Raw genomic sequence first — 20,846 nt, forward strand, 5'->3', positions numbered from 1 at the left:
CCTCAAAGCTTCAGACCGACTCTCTTTTTAGGGGCTAATGCAACTGGTGACTCTAAGTTGAAGCCAATGCTCATTGACAGTTATGAAAATCCTAGAACCCTTAAGAATTATGCTAGATCTACTCTGCCTGTGCTCTATAAATGGAACCACAAAGCCTGGGTGACAGCACATCTGTCTACAGTATGGTTTACTTAACATTTTTTTTAAAGATTTTATTTATTTATTCGACAGAGATAGAGACAGCCAGTGAAAGAGGGAACACAAGCAGGGGGAGTGGGAGAGGAAGAAGCAGGCTCATAGCGGAGGAGCCTGATGTGGGGCTTGATCCCAGAACGCTGAGATCACGCCCTGAGCCGAAGGCAGACGCTTAATGACTGAGCCACCCAGGCGCCCCTGGTTTACTTAACATTTTAAGCCCACTGTTGAGACCTACTGCTCAGAAAAAAAAGATTCCTTTCAAATATGGCTGCTCCCTGACAATGTACCTGATCACCCAGGAGCTCTGATGGAGATCTAAAAGATCATGTTGTTTTCATACCTGCTAATACAACAATCATTCTGTAGCCCATGGATCAAGGAGTAATTTCATCTTTCAAGTCCTGTTATTTAAGAAATACATTTTTAAGGCAAAGCTACCATAGTTAGCAATTCCTGTGATGGATCTGGGCAAAGTAAATTGAATACCTTCTGGAAAGGAGTCACCATTCTAGATGGTTAAGAACATTTGAAGTTCATGGGAAGAGGTCCAAATACCAACATTAATAGGAGTGTGGAAGAAGTTGATTCCAACCCCTGTGGATGACGTTGAGGGGTTCAAGGCTTCAGTGGAGGAAGTAACAGCAGATGTGATAGAAATAGCAAGAGAACTTGATTTATAACTGGAGCCTGAAGATGGAACTGAATTGCTGCAACCTTGTGATAAAACTTGAACAAATGAAGAGTTGCTTCTTATGGGTGAGCGAAGAAAGTGGTTTCTTTTTTTTTGTTGAAGTATAATTAATATATCATGTTATATTGATTTCATGTGTACAATATAATGATTGACCAATTCTACAAATTATGCAGTACTCATCATGGTAAGTGTACTATTAATCACCTATAAGAAAGTGGTTTCTTAAAATGGAATCTGCTCATGGGGAGGATCCTGTGAAGATTATAGAAATGACAACAAAGGACTTAGAATATTCCATAAACTTAGTTGATAAAACAGTGGCAGTGTTTTTGAGAGGAATGACTCCACATTGGAAAGAAGTTCTACTGTGGGTAAAATGTTATAAGATAGCTACAGAGAAATGGTTTATGAAAAGAAGAGTCAGTAGACTCAGTAAACAGCACTCTTGTCTTAAGAAATTGCCAGAGCCACCCCAGCCTTCAGCAACCAGCAAACTGATGAGTCAGCAGTCATTAACATGAAGGCAAAATCCTCCACCAGCAAAAAGATTATGACTAGCTGAAAATTCTGATGATGGTTAGCAGTTTTTAGTAATAAATTAGTTTTAATTAAGGTATATATATAATTTTTAGATATGCTATTGCACACTTAATAGACTACAGTATAGTGTAAACATAACTTTTGTGTATGCTGGGAAACCAAAACTTCATTGCTTTATTGCAGTATTTGCTTTATTGCAGTGGTCAGGAACTGAACCCATAATGTCTCCAAGGTGTGCCTATAAATCCACAACAATGTGTGAAGGTTCTCTTTTCCTACATCTTTCCTAACACTTATTTCTTAACTTTTCTGATAATAGCTATTTTAAGTGGTGTGAAGCGATATTTCACTGTGGCTTTGATTTGCATTTTCCTGATCATTAGTTATACTAAGCACCATTCCATGTACCTGTTGGTCATCTATGTGTCTTTTTTGGAAAAATGTCTATTCAGATCCTCTGCTCATGTTTTAATCAAATTGGTTTTTTGCTATTGAGTTTTAGGAGTTCTTTATGTATTTTGGATATTAGCCCCTTACCAGATATGTGGTTTGCATATATTTTTCCCATTCCATAGGTTGTCTTTTCATTCTAGTTATCATTTCTTTTGCTGTTGAGAAGTTCTTTTATTTGTTGTAGTCACACTTGTTTATTTTTGATACTGTTACTTTGCTTTTATTGTCAAATCTAAAAAATTATCACCAAGAACAATATTAATAGCTTACCTCCTGTGTTTTCTTCTAGGAGTGTACAAACTTCTACAGATACTCTCAAGTTGGAGCAAAGCAGAAAGAGAGTGCAAAAATGGTACCCACTGGCCTCTGTACCCAGAAAGCACCTCAGTAGGCCTCTAGATGTATATTAAATTAGATGCCTACTTCCCAGCTCAGTGCTTTCAGATAAGCAAATAAGTCTTTTCACAGAACGTTTGGGCAGTTTTTGATTGCTTGCTTCTGTGTTGGGCCCTGAGATGGACAAGTCCTTGGGAACTTTTAAGAACTGTTTCTCAGTTTGCTATAGCCTTGTGGGGCTTGTGGACACAAGTCCCATTGGTTTGCAAAGCTAGATGTTTGGGGGTTTGTGTCTAAGCTGCAGGTCTTAAAAGTGCCAGATGTAAGGTTTCAGTCCTTTACTCTTCAGGGAGAGTCTGATGTTGTGAGTTCCCTCCCAATTGTGGGTTGATGCTCTGGGGATGGGGTGTATAGCAATTGTGTCTCAACTATAGGCTTCCAGTTATGGAATGAATAAGTCACAGGGATAAAAGTTACAACATAGGGAATATAGTCAATGGCATTGTAGTAGTGTTATATGGTGACAGATGGTAGCTACACTTGTGGTGAGTGTAGCATAACTACATAATAACATATCAACTTGTCAAATCACTATGTTGTACACCTGAAACTAATATAACATTGTGTGTCAACTATACTTCAATTAAAAAAAAGAAACAAAGATTGTATCTCAGCTTCTCCTACCCACTTTGATGAGGGTTTTTTTCCTCATTCACCCTATATATGAGTGTCAATCAGCTAGTTTGGGGATTTCTTCATAAGAAAGTGGCCCACATGTATCTGTAAATTCAGTGTGTTTGTCGAGGGGGATGAATTCAGGATCCTTCTACATCGTTATCTTGAACCAGAACTCTAGTTTTTCATTTTTTATACTTGTTTTATTTTAAAATTTTAATTTCTATACTTAATTTTGCCGGAGGGCAGGCTCCAATAAACTCCAAGAAAGGTAACTAAATCTTCAGTAAAAACAAAACAAAACAGGGGCGCCTGGGTGGCACAGCGGTTAAGCGTCTGCCTTCGGCTCAGGGCGTGATCCCCGCGTTGTGGGATCGAGCCCCACATCAGGCTCCTCCGCTATGAGCCTGCTTCTTCCTCTCCCACTCCCTCTGCTTGTGTTCCCTCTCTTGCTGGCTGTCTCTATCTCTGTCAAAAAAATAAAATGTTTAAAAAAACAAAACAAAACAAAACAGTCTTTCTAGCTTAGAAATCCAGAAGACAGAATTTGGTGTGACCATAGTAACTGGAAAATGAGGAAGGATATTCAGAAAAGGGGAGACATACAGGAAGGAATTTCAAATTTTGTGTCTAAAATTTGTCGAAAATTATGGCTGATTCCCTGAACTATGTATGCACAATTGGTATTCACTTGTTGCCTATGCAGGAATTACAAAGTTTACAGATTTAGTTCAGAATTTGGTTGCAGAATTTAGTTCAAATTAACTGCCTGTTGAAACAACAAGATGAATACTTTTTAGAGGAATAAAACACAGTCCAGAGTCTTTTCAATTCACAATGTCTAGGATACTATATATAATTCTTAGACATATAAAGAAAGAGGCAAGTGTGATCATATACAAGAGAGAATACTTTCAATGGATTCTGACCTAGGTTGACCCGTATACTGAGATTGGCAGACAAGGATTTTAAAGCAGTTACTTTATGCCAAAGAACATTAAGGAAAATATGTGTATAATAGATAAACATGTTTAAAATGTAAGCAGAGAAATAGAATCTACTGAGAAAGAACCAAATGGAAATTCTAGAACTAAAAAGTACATTATATAATATGAAAAAATTACTGGCTGGCCTTAATAGCTGATTACAGAAGAAAGGGTCCATAACCTACTAGAAATTTATCCAAACAGAAGAATAAAGAGAAAAAGATTGAAAAAAATTGAACCAACACACATGAGACAATAAGACTTCTAGTGTTAAAGGAGAGAGACACTGGAGCATAAGAATTATTCAACAAAATAATTTCCAAGTTAGTTCTGCTTGTTTAAGACGTAGAAAGTCACAAAAATAATATGGCTCCTACCCAAATAATGAGTAAAACTAGGTGGTCTACAAAATGACAACTTTTCTTGCTTGCCAACAGCTATTACACTTTAGTCCTGGACTGTTAATGTTATTGCAAACTCAATATAAACAAAATTCTCTGGGGTATACAGAAGCAACATTTGTGAAAGAAGCAAAATCAACATCACTTCTGTAAAAAAGATCTTTGCCATAGAAACTCTGACACTTGGGGCGCTTGGGTGGCTCAGTCCTTAAGCATCTGCCTTCGGCTCAGGTCATGATTGGGAGAGAGGCACGCATCGGGCTCCCTGATCTACTGGGAGCCTACCTCTTCCTCTCCCACTCCCTCTGCTTGTGTCCACTCTCTCGCTGGCTGTCTGTCAAATAAATAAAATCTTAAAAAAAAAAAAGAAAAGAAAAGAAAAGACACTCTGACACTAGAATTTTATCAGCCACAGAATTTATCTCTGGGGGCTAATTGTTCTCCCATCAGTATGGTTATAAGGCAGCAGATTAACTTTTTTTTTTTTTAACAGCTTAATCACCTTTGTTCTGCCCTCCAGATGGTGGGAAGTTGGGCACATCTTTGCTATACGGTACACCACAAAAATTAAAGAACTCTTTTGGGTGCAGCTGGAATAATAATGTCTAATATTTTTTGAGTAATTACAATATACCATTTTAATTTTAGTTGTTATTATACTTAATCCATTTAATCTGTTAGGTAGTTACTGTTTTCATCCCCACTTCACCTATGAGGAAACAGTCCCTGAGAGGATGAATGGGGATATTTCCCAAAGTCACAGAGCTTGTAAGGTGCTGCTAAAATTAGGACCTGGGCAGTTTTTCTCCGGAACCCACATTGTTAAATAATTGCTATGCTATGCTCCTTTCCATCTAGGACAGAAAGTGTTCTGGTCAAAAGCAACAGCTTATTGTATAGAAGTTTAGAAGCTAAAAAAAGTTAGGTAAGAGGTAGGGAAAAGGTACTGGTTTTAATAATCATCAATGACCCAGCATACTTCAATGGCTTCTGTATGCTCATCTGTCTCCTTTACAACTTTGATTTTAAAAGACACTGTAAACACATTTATCTGTTCTGAGCATCTGTCTCTGGTAAAACTTTGCTATTCCTTTTCACTGATCATATCAAGTATTAAAATATTAGGGTCATTCTTCATAATAGTTTCTTGTAAAAATACTGTTATGATATTATTATGGTCTTCATCAAGAAAAATGTTGCAAACCTAAAAGTTTCAGAAATCTAGTATAGCTATTATCACTGTCAATTCAGTTTTAAAAATCATCATCCCATTCAGATAAATATTGTTCTGCCTCTTTATTCTTTGATGTCTTTTTAACAGAAATTAAACTGTGACATGGAAGAAATAAAAATTAAAAATGGAGACCTTAACCTTGCTATAAGGGACAAACAAACCAAAGAATTAGGTGAAGATGAAACTCTTGAGATTCATTTAGTCTTTATCTACTTTTCTCTGTGGGGCCCATCAGATCTTCTGCCAAAATGGACTCTCCCCTTATCTACTACTGGGATCTCTTCTAATATTGCAATGGTACTCCAGTTCACTGAGCAGATGGCTGTGTTGTTCAGCCACCTTAGCACTGGTTTCTGGAAAGTACTTGTGTGCACGTCTGCCCAACTTCTGGACTTGTATAAAATAAGACTGATTCAGTAGGTAGAGAAGATCCAGCCACTCACTCACTTTTGAGATATGCGAGAGTTCCATTTAATTGGAATTGAAATTAAAAAATTAAAAGGATTAGGAAAAGGTCAAACATCAGCAGAAGGAAACTAAGATCATCATTCTGTATGACATCTTTGAGCATCTCCGTCCAAAGAAGAGGCTTTCTAGTTACCAACATAGTACATACAAGTGGAAAAAAATAGTTGGTAATCTGGTATAACAATGATACACTTAAATGCAAGTAGAGAGGATACTAAAAATTCTTTCATTAGATCATTAAACTGTTTTGTATTTGCCTTTGAAAATGGATATTTTTAACTCTTCATTTCTCAGGAACTAACACTGTGTAGATTCAGTAATTTGCTGTCTCTAACATTTCTTTGCGTGATTTAATTGTATAGGCACGGAAGGAATCTCTTCAGCAGTGAATATAAAGATCCAAAAAAGAACAGGGGAAATCTTGGTGAAAGAGTTGGGGGTTTTCAGGATTATGTTTTTAAGTGCAAGACAATTAATTTTATATATCTTCTGTCTTCTAATGGTGGAATAAGAAAACATCCAGTCAGGAGGGTAGCTAGTCATATGAATATATACTATAAAGAATATATTATATAAAAATATATTCATATTTCTAAGTTATATACTCATATTCATGTATATACTTATTTATATTTCTGGAGCTAAGAAATTCTGAATTTTTTTAAGTACTTTTATTTTTTTTTTGAAGGTGTATTTATATAGTTCAGTATTCAACAGTACAAAAAGTAAAAAGATCTCACTTCATCCTGTGTCCCAGATACCACATCCTGTCTTCAGATGTAACATGTTACTGGGTGTGCTTGCAGAGCTCTTCTGTACATGTTCCAGTAGACATATAAACTTAAATATTTTCCCTTTTTACCCAATGGTAGCATACTACATGCAATATTCTGTCTTCATGGGTTTTCTTAACATATTAATATATGTTTGTGTATATATATATATATATTTTTAAAGATTTTATTTATTTATGTGACAAAGAGACAGCCAGCAAGAGAGGCAACACAGCAGGGGGAGTGGGAGAGGAAGAAGCAGGCTCCCAGCGGAGGAGCCCGATGTGGGACTCGATCCCGGAACGCCGGGATCACACCCTGAGCCGAAGGTAGATGCTTAACGACTGCGCTACCCAGGCACCCCTGTGTATATTTTTTTATTGCATAAAGAGCTTCATTACTCTTTTATACGATGGCATGTGAGTGAATCTTGATTTACTGTGTCCCTCATTCAGCTTATGCCAGTGTGGCCATGAGGGAATGTGGACCCAGAGTAGTCAAATCTTACAATTCTCTAGGAGAAGCCAGTGATTAAAATTTTTATGCTAAATTTTCCACATGTTAAATCCAGGTACTAATTTTAATTTTTTCTCTAGAAACCTGTGCAAGCCACATAAATAATGTCTGCAAATCAGATCTGACCAGCGGGCTACTGTCTACTTTAAAAATTTTTCTGCCTTGTTAAATTTGACCAGTCAATGGATGAAGAAGCGTATGTATAATATCCACTCTACACGAATGTGGACACAGTTTCCTAATGATCGTCTTTCCTAAAAACATTTTAAAATTTGTTATCTTGTCATTGAACCCAAACATTCTGTTTTAAGACTAAAGCAGTTACAAAATTGGGCCAGCAGCAAGACAAACACAGACTCTTGCCTCTTTCTATAAGATGACACCGTAGCAACATATGTAGTGAAAGTTAAGTTTTTCTTACTTTTCCAATTTTAATTTTATATATTAGCCTTATTTTTATGAAAGCTATACATAAATGTTATCTTTATTAAAGATTAAAATAATTCTATGAGACTTATAATTTTAAAAAGGTTGTTTTCGGTCCCATCCCTACAGATATTCAGGTGTTATTTCTAGGAGGCAATCACTTTCAATTCCTTTAGCTATTTTTTTAAGCTGTTTTCTCCCCCTAATATTTGCCTTCATTTCTCAACAAAACAAAACAAACTTTATACCAATATTTGTTTTTCTAAATTTTAGATACTATCTATTGACCTTGTACTTTGAAAGATCATTTTCCCCATTTCCCATTTCCCCATTTTTTCCAACTTCTCAAGCATAGTTTTTGGTAAGATTACAATGTGATATTTACTATATAAGCACTGATCCAACTATGTAGTATACTGTAAATACTTATCCTTTCTTACATTGCTTTTTATTTTCTCATGAGGTCATTATCCTTTTTCTCAGTTGCTTACTTTCTATGTATCTATCACTAATTTTACCCCAGCTCTCCACCTCTCCAAACAGTCAAGCCTTCCATTGCTATGAGTTTTTTTTCTGCTTCTTCCCTGTCTCTCTTGCTCTCTCTCTGACTTAGACATCCTCTCTGGAGCCCTCACCTCTGCTCCTGATGAACTAGTTGTTCTCTGGCTTGTGGTACAGCTGTCTCATGGGCTCTTCCTTCCCCTTTAGCTTGGGAATTCCCTTATGTGCTCAACTGTGTTGAGTCCCTTATGTCCTGGATGTCCTGTCTTTCTCTCTTTGTTTAGTCTCATGATTGGGTGCAATGCATTCTTCAGTGGCTTCCCAAGAAAGGGCATGTGGAAAGTGAAAATTTTTGATAAACTGTTTATTAGGATTCTCTAGAGAAACAGAACCAATAGAAGCATGTATATATAAAAAGAGATTTATTTTAAGAAATTGGTTCATGTGATTATGGAGTCTGGCAAGTCCAAGTTCTGTGAGCTGGCAGAATAGAGACCCAGAGAAGAGCTAATGCTGCCGTTAAAAGTCCAAGGTTTGTCAGACTGGAGACCCAGGAAAGACCCAATGTTGCAGTTCAAGTCTAAAAGGCAGTCATCTGCTACAGAATTCCCTCTTGCCCAAGGGAGGTCAGTCTTTTGTTCTATTCACATCATCAGTTGGTCGGATGAGACCCACCCACATTATCCAAAGCTACCTGCTTTACTCAGAGTACACTGATTTAAATTTTAATCTCAGCCAAAAGCACCCTCACAGAAACATTTAGAATAATGCTGACCACATATCTAGGCACTGTGCCCCAACCAAGCTGACATACAGAATTAACCATCACACATACCTAAAATTTGTTTTTATTCTATCTGTACTTTGTTTAATAACTAAGCACAGAATTCTAAGCTGCAAATTCTTTTTCCACAGAATATTGGAGACACTGCCATGATGCCTTTTGGCTTGCAGTGTTCCTCTTGAGAAGTCTAATGCCATTTTGATTCTTTTTTTTTTAATTTAAACATTGTAAGCCTTTGGTGTCTTCTCTTTCCCCCACTGTTCTCTTTTCTCTCATTATTTCACCATGTTAGGCCTTCATCTGGACCTCCGTCACTCTCTGTGCTGGACATCATTGGGCCCTTTCAAATCTGAATGCTTGGGTTCTTCATTTTTTGAGCAATTTTCTTCAAATGAATTTTTCCTATTCTTCCCATTCTGGGTGTATTTTTGTTTGTTTTGTGTGTGTGTAGTTTTTTTTGTTTGTTTGTGGGTTTTTTTGGTGTGTTGGGGGAAATTCTTACAGTTTGGATGTTGAATCTCTTGAACTAATCTTTTTGTTGTTGTTGTTGTTATTGTTGTTACTTTTTTCTCCTATAATCCATTTCTTTTATTACTAGTTTTTGGGAACTTTCTCTACTTTATCTTTGATCTTTTTATCAGACATCCCCTTTCTGTATCGTATTTTTAATTTCTAGAATCTCTTTATTGATCCTAAAGTAATACTCCTTTTTTATTGCATACTGTTTCATGGATTCACTACCTTATCTCTCTAAAGATACTAATTATAGCAGTGGAGTTTTTTATTTTTTTTAATTTCTTTTAAAGTAAAATAGCTATTCAGCCTCTTATCATGCCAAAATGTTTTTGTGCATGTACCATTATAATTAGCACACCCTCTGTAACAGGCAAAATTGTACATTAAATTATATTTCATGTTATCTGATTATATTAAAATATAAAGTGAAAATGATTTATCAATTCCTTTTAACATTAATAGTAAACAATTCAGCAGTAGATATGAGGCACAAAATCTTAGTAAAATATGACACAGGAAGAGCAATAATGTAATTCTCACTTAAACTTGTCACAATTTGTTATGAATATACAAAGACAAATATTTTAAATATTATATTTACTAAGACTCTCGCAATAGCTTTATGTAAGACACAGCCTACCAGGCCTGCCACTCACCTTGTTTATGGTACTTCAATATGAATACGGCTTCAATATGAAGCTGTTTAAAAAAAAAAAATCAAAAGTCTGCTTTTTTTTTTTTTACATGCTAAGTATCTTAGCAAGTATGCTGTTATACATAGTAAGGAATTTAAGATAGCAAGAATAAGGAGTTAATTAAACCCAAACATTGCAGCCTAAACGAAATTCATACAAAAATAAAGTAACTATCACTGGTTACATAAAATTTTCCTGACTGGCTAAAACTTAATTGAAATGTTATAACATATTCTAATGCTAAAAACCATTCAGTGTTGTTGAAGTGGAGGTGAATCTCAGCTTCTGGGGCTCTGTCATGCTGCAAAGGGTTGTTTCTCTGGTTCACTGAAAGCAGCAAATAACAGTCCAAGAATATCAAAGGACAAGACTGCTATACCCAGCTCTGACCTCCCCTGAAGCATGGTTACTGTGTCCACAAAAATAGGATATGTGAGGATAGAAAACATGCTATTCTGCTCGCAAAAGAGATAGCAAGCCATCCCCCACCCTAAAAGTTCCCTCCCCAGGTAAATAAATGTAGATAAGGGGAAAAAATTAAAATACACTTATCTACAGAGTAAGGATTCTGAAATATCAGTGTAATCCCTATTTCAAAAATGTTAACTAGAGTCATCTGGTCATTTTTAATTATATCTTAATGATGTATCCAGATTCTGTTTTTGTTGATTTATCATTAGATACTTCTAGTCAAAAGTATTAACTCTATCCCCTGTATCTTAACCACTAGCACAACTGCAATGTATTATCTGCCAGAGTTGTTAAGCACCGGAAGAGATATTGGCAACAATTATGGCCCTTTCACACAGCGGCATCCGAGTGGCTACTGAATAGCCCAGGAGTAATTCTAAAAACAAGGAAGTGCATGCATTTTAGTAATTACATCATAATTTTCACAGTTGAAATTTCCTTAGACACTGCACTTTCTTTATAAGGGAATCCTGATTTTTCTTACTGCTACCATGAGTCTGGACTTGAACTTAGAAACTTTATTTTTCTTTTTCTTATTGTGTTTCTTATACTTCTTTTCCTTTTTGTTTTTTTCTGTTACTTTTTCCCATTCATCACTGCTTTTCTTCTTTTTTGCTTATAACTTCTTCATATAATGTGATTCTAATAGGGACTCATATGATAAAGTTTTATCTTCAAGATACATCTTTCCTTTTTTGCTGAATCCGTGCATGTCCTTTTCTTTGTCAGTTGCATCCTTTGACTTCTTTTTCTTTTTTAAACTATCCTGACTGTCTGATTTGGTTTCTGTCATGGAACTTTCAGAAGCTTTATGTGAACAGTCCTTTTCCTTTTTCCTTGTTTTTTATCCTCATCTTCAGAATCTGAAGAATTGCCAGAAGAATGAGAGCGTGATGAAGATACCTAACCAATCTCTTCTTTTCTCTTTTCTTTCTTTTTTTTGGATGAGTTCTCACTTCCCCTTAATAATTTCTCCCTGTGTTTTTCTGGTTCTTTCTTCCAGTTCTCATTTATTTTTCTTCAAATTCAGCCAGTGCTTTGGAGCCTTTTTCTTTTCTTGTTGTTCTTTCACTTCTTCCCTTGTAGGCCTTAGTCGATTCAGATAATCTGTGATCGTTGGCCCTAAACACTGGTTTGGACCCCTTGATCTGGGCGTTGCTCTTGGGTTCATAGAGGCCACTGGATTGTTCTGTTTCCCCATGGTGTGGGACAGAGCAAACAGTCAGACACCGAGGGAGATCAGGCCAGAGAGCTTTATGGCTTTTTTAGACTTTTTTTTTTTTTTGGTCTGTTTTCTAAATTTTTTCTTTTTAAATATGTTCACTTTGGCATTTCATGCTTGTGGGGCTTTCCTCTAGTATCTGCTGACATTTGGCTACTGATCATGTTTATGAGTGAGGCACTACACAGCAGATGGGGTATCTGGGTGGGTGCTTAATGTCTAGTTGGCTTCTATGAAGGGTGAGTGGCTGGGCCATTTCAGGGGGAAGAACTTCATCATCTGCAGAACTTTGGCCTAAGGGAAGAACCCTCCATTCTCCTGTTTGGGAGATATAGGCCTGGAGAATAGTATTCTAGGACCCAAATAGGGAAAAGGAGAGAGGAGTTTTATAATTCAGAAGGAGGCTTTTCACTTCATCCTCCAGTTTATATTACAGCACTCCCCACATCTATGTCTTGTGTCCCTGTGTTCAGAACCTACTTGGTTCAACCTCTTCACAAAGAAGAAAGCTCCCAGCTTCTCCTAAATGGAAGGAAGGTGGTGTCATTACCCTGCAGTCAGCATGCTGCAAAGGGTAGGGGGAGATCTGGGAACCCAGTGAGTTCTTAATCACATTTCAACTACTTCTCCAGCCTCAGCTGCATTGGCATCACCCCCTTCTCAGTGTTACCAATAGCATAACTTCTCAAGCTTCCCTGCAGTTACATCCTTGATTCAGTTTGAATCCTGGCTTCTCCCAACACAAGCTTAGGTTTCAACTTTGGACTGCTGTATCAGTTATCACTGTCTCTTGCGTTTCTTGCTTCTAATTTTTTTAATAAGGTACTTTTTTGCTGGTGGATATATCTCTTCCTATCCTAAGGAAATCCTTTCATTATAATGTGAGTGCTTTTTTGAAGGGAGGCTGTTCAGTCACTTATTGAATAGTTTTACCATCTCTTATAGTTCTGTTAAGTGGTAGAAAAAATTCCACATGCAGGACCCACGGAGAAGCAGCTGAGAATGGCAGGGCCAGAACGAGGATGCCCTGGCTGACTTATGCCTATGGGGATTGGCCCTTTTGACCAAGCAAGCCTCTAATTGAGGATGTTGGGAGTTGAGAAGCAGAATTCAAGCATAACTGGCAAGAAAAGCAATTGCCCTGCCCTGGTTGGGCAAGGGGAGGAAAGACAGATTCAGCTTTGCCTAGCGCTATTTCCCCAATATTCAGGAAAACTGACTTAATCAATGGCGCAAGACAGGAAGGCCTGTGAGCCATGACAGGTCTCATAGATATCAAGATACAGATGTTTCAAGCAAGTCCCCCAGGTTAGAACAGACTCTCAGCCAGCAACTGGCTGAACTGTAAAACAAAATCTAGCTTCTCAGAGAAAGGATAGCCGAGGGGTGGGTAAGCGTTCAGAATCCATAGAGCTGCCTGAGCCTGCTTAACCAGCCTGAGTTCTGTGCTTGCTGGGGGGAGGGGTAGCTGCAAAGATTTTAACCGCATTTACTGTGTGGTTTATGATTTTACCCCACTTTTGGGTAATGTGTGTTGGTATCACCCTTAAGGGTTTGTGAAAACAAAAACAGTGATGACACCTTCTTTTTTGGTGCTTGTTTCCCAAATGCAAAAGAACCTTATTGCAGTCTGGGGTCCGTTGCTGCTAGCTGCTGACCCTGCTCTGGAACCTTCATTGCTCTGAGAGAGACAAGGGTTCAGTCCATCCACCCAGCTGCCTGGGCCAGTCCTGTAGAATCTGGGGTGGAGTCCAGTCAAGAGCAGTGTGGATCTCAGTGGGCTTAATTATGTCCAGGCAAGTACACTTTGTTTCAAATGAGGGTGCTGCTCAGTCTAGTTTATTCAGTCCAAAACTGGCATTCAGATATACGTCTATGCTGCTTCCTCATGAAAACACTGCTATCATAAGCCTTCATCACAGACCAGGGACTGTTTTTGGTTGCTTTGATGCCATGGAAAATGTCGGAGCAGAGAAATAAATCAGCATGGGTGTGATGATTGATTAGAAGGTGAGTATGGAGAGGAGTTTGTGGGAATTGGGGGTTTAGGCCAAGCAGACCTAGAGGAAGGTGATAAAATACTCACATGGCTCTCTCACCCTCTCTTATCTTTATGTCTAGGGCAGTCAGGACTAATTCCCTTCTCTATTCAGTGTCCCTTATTTTACGATCTTATTTTAAATCTCCACACTTTGGTGATGTGATTTTTTTAAATAGAGACACAGGTGTTCTTTATTTCTCTGAATAAAAGGAATGAGACTGCATTGATATTAACAGAAAAAATTTTTTAGGAAAATTGTATATATCCCTTAACCTAAAGGTAAAACAAAATAATTATAATTTTAAGCCATCACATATTTTGAGCAAAAGAAAAGGTTTTCTGATAAACTACAATTTCAATGTTCTTATAGAAAGGGGATTTAGTAATGGCTGGAGGGGATCATCTCTTATCTGTGTAAAACAATATTTTTTTAATAATTTATTTTTATTTATTTATTTATTATTATTTTTAAAGATTTTATTTATTTATTTGACAGAGATAGAGACAGCCAGTGAGAGAGGGAACACAAGCAGGGGGAGTGGGAGAGGAAGAAGCAGGCTCACAGCAGAAGAGCCTGATGTGGGGCTCGATCCCATAACGCCGGGATCATGCCCTGAGCCAAAGGCAGACGCTTAACCGCTGTGCCACCCAGGCGCCCCTAAAACAATATTTTTTAAAGAGAATAATAATATAAAAAAATGCTTGCTATTGAAAAATTGGGTATACATGTATATTATAAAACATACATACAGTGTCAGCTACTGTGTTTTCAAAACTGTCTTTCTGGTAATAAAGTTTCCATGAGGGTATAAACATAAACAATCCTAAAAGTCAAATCTTAAATTGTATAGATTATTTTCATTATGATAAATCTACCTAAGAGTTTTCATAGGTAATATGTAGATGACTTACAACTAATGTATAAGACAAAGCATCAAAATAAGATTATACAACTAGCAACAGGTAAAAGTTATATTGAAATATTTGTATTATAGCACCAGATTTTTAAAATTTCTTTAAAAAATAGTTTGCCACAATTTATCAGAGACTTATCCATGTGAAAGTGAAGGGCATTTGGCTCAGTCCATTTTTGAAACTGATTTTGTTTAGCTGCTGACTGTATCAGTCTGGTCAGAAGGACCAGAGCCTCTACCCCATCCACACCAAACCAAGATGGACCATATTGCTCTTAAGGACTCTGAGGAAACAGCATAGAATGCTACCAGCTAGAGTTACAGAGTCTTGAAATGTCTTGGCAACCAGCCAAATGTTCATCAGTTCAGTGAAATGTCCTAATTAATAGGTGTGAATTAAATGTTCATTTTGGTCAAACAACCAGTTAGTAGCACTGATGTCAACTTTTTGGCACTATGTTGAATAAGTCACTACTTTCCCCTCTTCATAAAAATGTATAGGTAATTCAGTGATTGATACAATATAATAAGAAAGTGCATTGTTCCCAAACAGTTTTTAGATAAAATCTGAAGGTTAATAGTTAAACATTTCCAGTGACTATTCTATAAAGTTTGTACACTCTTTTCTGTCATAGGAGACAGAATATAGATCTCAAACTAAACTTTTCTTGACAACTGAGTGTTGCCATTATGACTGTATTTATTAGAATGCCGTGTCTCTAATTCTACACATAGAAGCTGACAATGTAGAATGTAGGTCCATAACTTACCAAAGGGCACCACAGACCTCAAGTAATGCTTTCTTAAATTTGACTTATGTACATCTGTTACTTTAATAATTACATATTTCTAAGATATTTGGGAAAGAACAGAATAGTATGTTCATATAGTACTTTTTTCTTCTTAAAATAATACTTATTTTTTAAAGCATAATCACAGAACATACTGGGATCAAATATGCAAAGATACTATGGAGAATCATTTTAGAGGGTGGTAATTATTACATTATTTTTTGTAATTCTTAACTAGAAATTCCCCTTAATTCTTAACTGTAATTTCCCCTAGAAAAAAGTGTATTTTTACTTTAAAAAAAAAAAGAAAAATTCCCTTATTTAACCATAAAAGCAGAGTGAAATGAGACATTTGCCGTATTATGGCCACCAGAATGACATAGTATGAACCAAATGCAGAAATTCTTACCTCTTTCCTATGTTTTGTATTTTTACCTGTTTTCTTCTTTGCATTTATTTAATCATTGATACAAAAGTATTTGCTGAGCATCTACTATGTTCAAATATCCCTAGGTTCTGGGATTTTAATGGTGAGCCACAACATGGGGCTCCACTCTCCTGATGCTGACCAGTGGTGTTGGTTTTTGGACTAATGGATAGATGTTTACCAACTATCGCACACATTCCAAAATAAATGGAGAATGACATCTGTGATCTCATCTGAGGGAACAGGGAATTCTGGGAGCAAAGGGATGAATCACACTATAGTCCACAGGAGAAAGTGGGGGTGTAGTTAGAGCAGGAGGTAAGAATTACTGAGCAGATATTCTAGGCTTCTCTTTTGGGACCAGACACAGAACTGCTGGGATCTATCAGCTTTTGCACTCAAAGGATTTGACTTTGAAAGCCATCATCAGGAGATGAGTGATCTTTATTCTGGTTAGTGAGCCTAAACTTCAATATTGTATCTTCTTATGTCTCCACATCACCTCTTTTAAATTTGGCATTCAGAGTTTATTTCTGGAACTGTGAAAATCCCTCATATGTGCTGGATAGGAAGGTGTTATTTTACTACCTCTCCTCCCTTTAATCTTTGCACATGCTTAACATATTTTTCAAAATTCCAGAATATAAACTAGAATGTCAAATAGCTCTGAGCAGCTTTTTTTTTTTTCTATCCTGGGAAGCTGCTGGTTTTCTTTTTTCTGAATTAAAATCTCTTATGTCTTTATGTGCAGATAGCAATGCATACTGATTTATAGTAATTAGCTAGACAGAGGCAGTAGAGAAAGGCAGATAATAATGTCTTCATTTAATAGGGATAAAATAAGGTAAATGAGAAGTTAAGTGAGTTTATAAAGATTGTATAATAAATTAGTGGCAAAGATGGTATTCAAACCCAGTTTTTTTTTACTCTAAGTCCTATGCTTTCTCTATAGTATATCTAAATCAATATTTAGAAATATATTTATATTGTGTTAGGCTTATGTGGGTTTATTCAAGAATGTATTTATTTCAATCTATCTCTGAAGTTAGATTTTGACAAGATTTTCCAATGTTCTATTCCCACCATATTAAACTTTCTTTACATGATCATAAATTTTAAGTTGATGACTTAACATTTTTGTACTTGATGTATAAATAGATATTTGCAGGATGAGTAAACAGGATGAGTAAATTTTCTGAAATAACATTAAGGTACTAACCACTGATACTAGACATTCCCAAATAGTTGAATTATATTTAGACCAGAAGATGGCATAAGAGCTATAGCAATGGAAAATTACACACAAGAGATTGTGTACTTTCTTAAAGGATTGCATTGTAAACCAGTATATATGTTATGCAGTTATCTTTTTTCTGATAAAAGGAAGCATTCTTTATCCTGTGAAAATTTATACTTCCTTATATGTAACAAACATACACACACACGTGCTCATGCACACACACGCACACACACACATCAAAATTAAAACCACTCAAAACTCACAATGCAGAAAGAACTATCACTAACACATAAACACCTGGAGGGTGGGAGCAATGTACATGCTTTAAAAGGCTAGCTCTTTATGCCTGGGGTCCAAGTTCTATGCCTTTAGGACCAGTTCTCCTATGGAGGATCAGAGTTTGTCCCTGGAACACCAAGATTCATATCCAGGAGACCTAAATCAATCATACACAAATTTCACATACACAGTGCTAGTTCTCTGCATGTAAAGCTAGGTTCCATATTTGGAGATTGGTATTTCATATTTGGAGATTGATATTCTACATATGGAGTTTCCATTTTCATGTCAAAGAAACTGGATTCCGTTCTTGGTGAATGATATTACAGGTATGGAGTGATAGAGTCTATGGTCATAGGGCCAGATTCCTTGCTTAGAGATTGGGATTCCAAACATGGAGTGACAGGTTCCAGGCCTGGAAGACCAGGTTCCAAGTTTTAGAGGATACTATGTATGGGGTTCATTTAAGGGATTTGGGTCGATCAAGGAAACAGATATGGCTACAAAAGGCAGTAACATATAACAACCTTATTGTGCAGTGCTTGGACAGAACTGTGAGAGGGGAATGTCCCTCATAGCCTAAGAAGTCCATTCAGAGACTTAAAGTGAGTAAGTCACCATCCAGATGGGGATGAAGGTAAAGGAACACCTAGGAGAGAGGAAGATCAAAGTAGGAGCTTATAAATCTAGGAGATGTTGCTTAACAGCATGGCAGGGAATCTCTGAGTCACAGAGCTCCTAACGGCAGGGGTAGCTTGGAGTCTTATAACCACAAGGCTCTATCTTATCAATGACCAGCAGATACTGAGTATAGTTTCAGCAGGCAGGCTCTAAACAGCGAAAATTTTGCTTATTTGGGTTATTTCAAAAACAGCCCAATGGATATGTAAAAATTTAAGTATGATGCATTTGGGCTCCTGAGTTCACAGTTCTTAGCCTGGAGTGAAGAAGTAAACAATTTAGGGGCAAATGCACAGAACCCATCTTTGGTTATTTATGTAACATAGTATCTATAACTGAAATCCAGGTACTGTGTCTGGATTGTCAGTTTCTACACTTGTGAGACCATGTTCCATGTTTGAGAAAAGACATTCTGGACATAGAATGCCAGATTCCTTGCTTGTAATGCCAGATCCATATCTTGTAGACCCTTCTGAGATTGAACTGCCCAGTATCCTATGTGGGGTGCCAGGTTCCCCAATTGTAGGTTCAGGTTACATGCTTGGAGATTGAGCTTTCACATACAGTTTGCCACGTTCCATGTATGTAGGGTCAAGAAACATGCATGGAATTTGAAACTCCACTCTGAAAGCGCCAAGTTCCATACTTGGAGGGGTCCATGTTGGAGATTGAGATTCCACACATGGAATGTCATATTCTGTGCCTGGACAGTTTTATAAAGGAGGACTAGACTTAATGCCTAAGGAGCTATCTTTCCATACTCGGAAATCCAGGTTTTACTCATAGATGGCCACTTTCAAACATAGATAATCAAATTCCATGTCTAGAGTTAATTATCAAGACTGAAAGGCTGTTTTTCATGCTAAGAAGTCTAGATTCCGTATTTCAGGCCTAGTTGAGCAAATTCCATACTTGATGGATTAGATACTGTTTCTTTAGGTTCAGGGTTCACTCCCAAAAGGTTATGTTCCAAGCCTAAAGAAAGATATATCAAACAGATAGGAAGCCATGGTTTGCCTGGGAGGCCTAATTCCATGGCTAGAAGGCCCTGCTCTACATATAGAAGCCCAGATTCCATACAAAGAGGGAGTGATTCTATGGATTCACATTTGGATAGACTTTCCATGCCTATAAAATTAGATTTTCTTCTTGGAGGGTCAGGATCCATGTTTGAATAGCTACATTCAACACTTAGAGGGCCAAAGTTTATCCTCAGAGGGCTAAGTTCCTCATGAAAGTTTAGATGTCAAGACAGAAGGCCTAAGTCTCATATAGAGAACCAACTTTTATGCCTGGAAAGGCATAATTCGTACCTAGAACTAAATCAATGACCAAAAGTATAGCTTTCACATAAGAAGTGCTAGATTCCAAGCCTGGGAGATATAGGTCCTCAGAGTATCAACTTGTATGACTCAAATGCCAGGTATGAAGTCTGGATTACCATGTTCCATACTTATAAAACTATGTTTCATGCTTGGAGAATGAGATTCCACAGATGGAGTACCAAGTTCCACTCCTATAAACCCAAGCTTAATGCTTAAAGACTGAGATTTCAAAGGTGAAGTGCCAAGTTTGCTGTCTAGAAAACCAGGTTCCACATCTTGAGAAGACAATCTCTATGTGTCTGCAATGCCAGATTTCTCACATTAAGGTAGTGTTTCATGTTTGAGGATTGGGATTTCATACATGGAATATCAGAATCAATGCTTGTAAGGTTGAGTTCCATTCTTAGAGATTGAGATCTGACATATGCAGTGTCATATTTCATGCTTATAGGGTCAGGTTCTATGCTTGAAGACAGAATTTTCACCCATGTGATGTCATGTCCCTTGCTTGTAAGGCTAATTTCTATGATAAGGGATTGAAATTCCATACCTAGAGTGTCAGTTTCCATTCTCATAGAGTTGGGTTCTGTGTCTAGAGAACAAGATTCCATACATGATGGATGGGTAGTCTAAGAAATTAGGCTCCATGACTTGGCAAGCTGAAGTCTATAATTAAAATATGAGGTTCCATATCTGGAAGGTAAGGCTCCTCACATGACAGATCAAGTTCCATATTAGTAGATTGAAATTCTAACATGGAATACCATGTTCCATTATGGATTTTGTGTCTCCTTAGAAGGAGTGACAGTGTCCATGACTATTCATCCAGTTTCCATTTATGGAGACTGAGATTCCACACATGTAGAACCAGGTTTTCTGCTAATAGTTACAAATTCCATTAGTGGAAATAAAGATGCCACAGGTATGTGTGCAGTTTCCATGCTTATAGGTTTAGGTTCATGGTTAAAGATGCATATTTCAAATGTGGTATTCCAGATTACATGCTTTTAGAGCCAGGTCGCATGCACGGAGATTGAAATTCTACAATGGAGTGTCAGATTTCATGCTTGGAAATTGAGATCCACATGTGATGTGCCAGGTATGAAGCCTGGGAATCTATGTCTCAGTCTTTTATAGAGTCAAGGTCTGTGATTGAAACACCAGCTTCCATGACTGGAGTTCTGGACTACAAACATATCAAGTCATGCTCTATGCTTGTAGCTTGAGATTCCTCACATTGAAATCCAGATTTCCTGTTT

The 20,846-nt window shown here is 37.1% G+C and overlaps 1 pseudogene; it reads right to left on the reverse strand.

The window, feature by feature from the left end:
* Window positions 1–11,124: 11,124 nt before the first annotated feature.
* Window positions 11,125–11,868, reverse strand: LOC109490239 (annotated as a pseudogene).
* Between the last annotated feature and the right edge of the window lie 8,978 nt (window positions 11,869–20,846).

This window comes from Ailuropoda melanoleuca, chromosome 9 (genome assembly GCF_002007445.2).
Source record: "Ailuropoda melanoleuca isolate Jingjing chromosome 9, ASM200744v2, whole genome shotgun sequence".
NCBI lineage: Eukaryota > Metazoa > Chordata > Mammalia > Carnivora > Ursidae > Ailuropoda > Ailuropoda melanoleuca.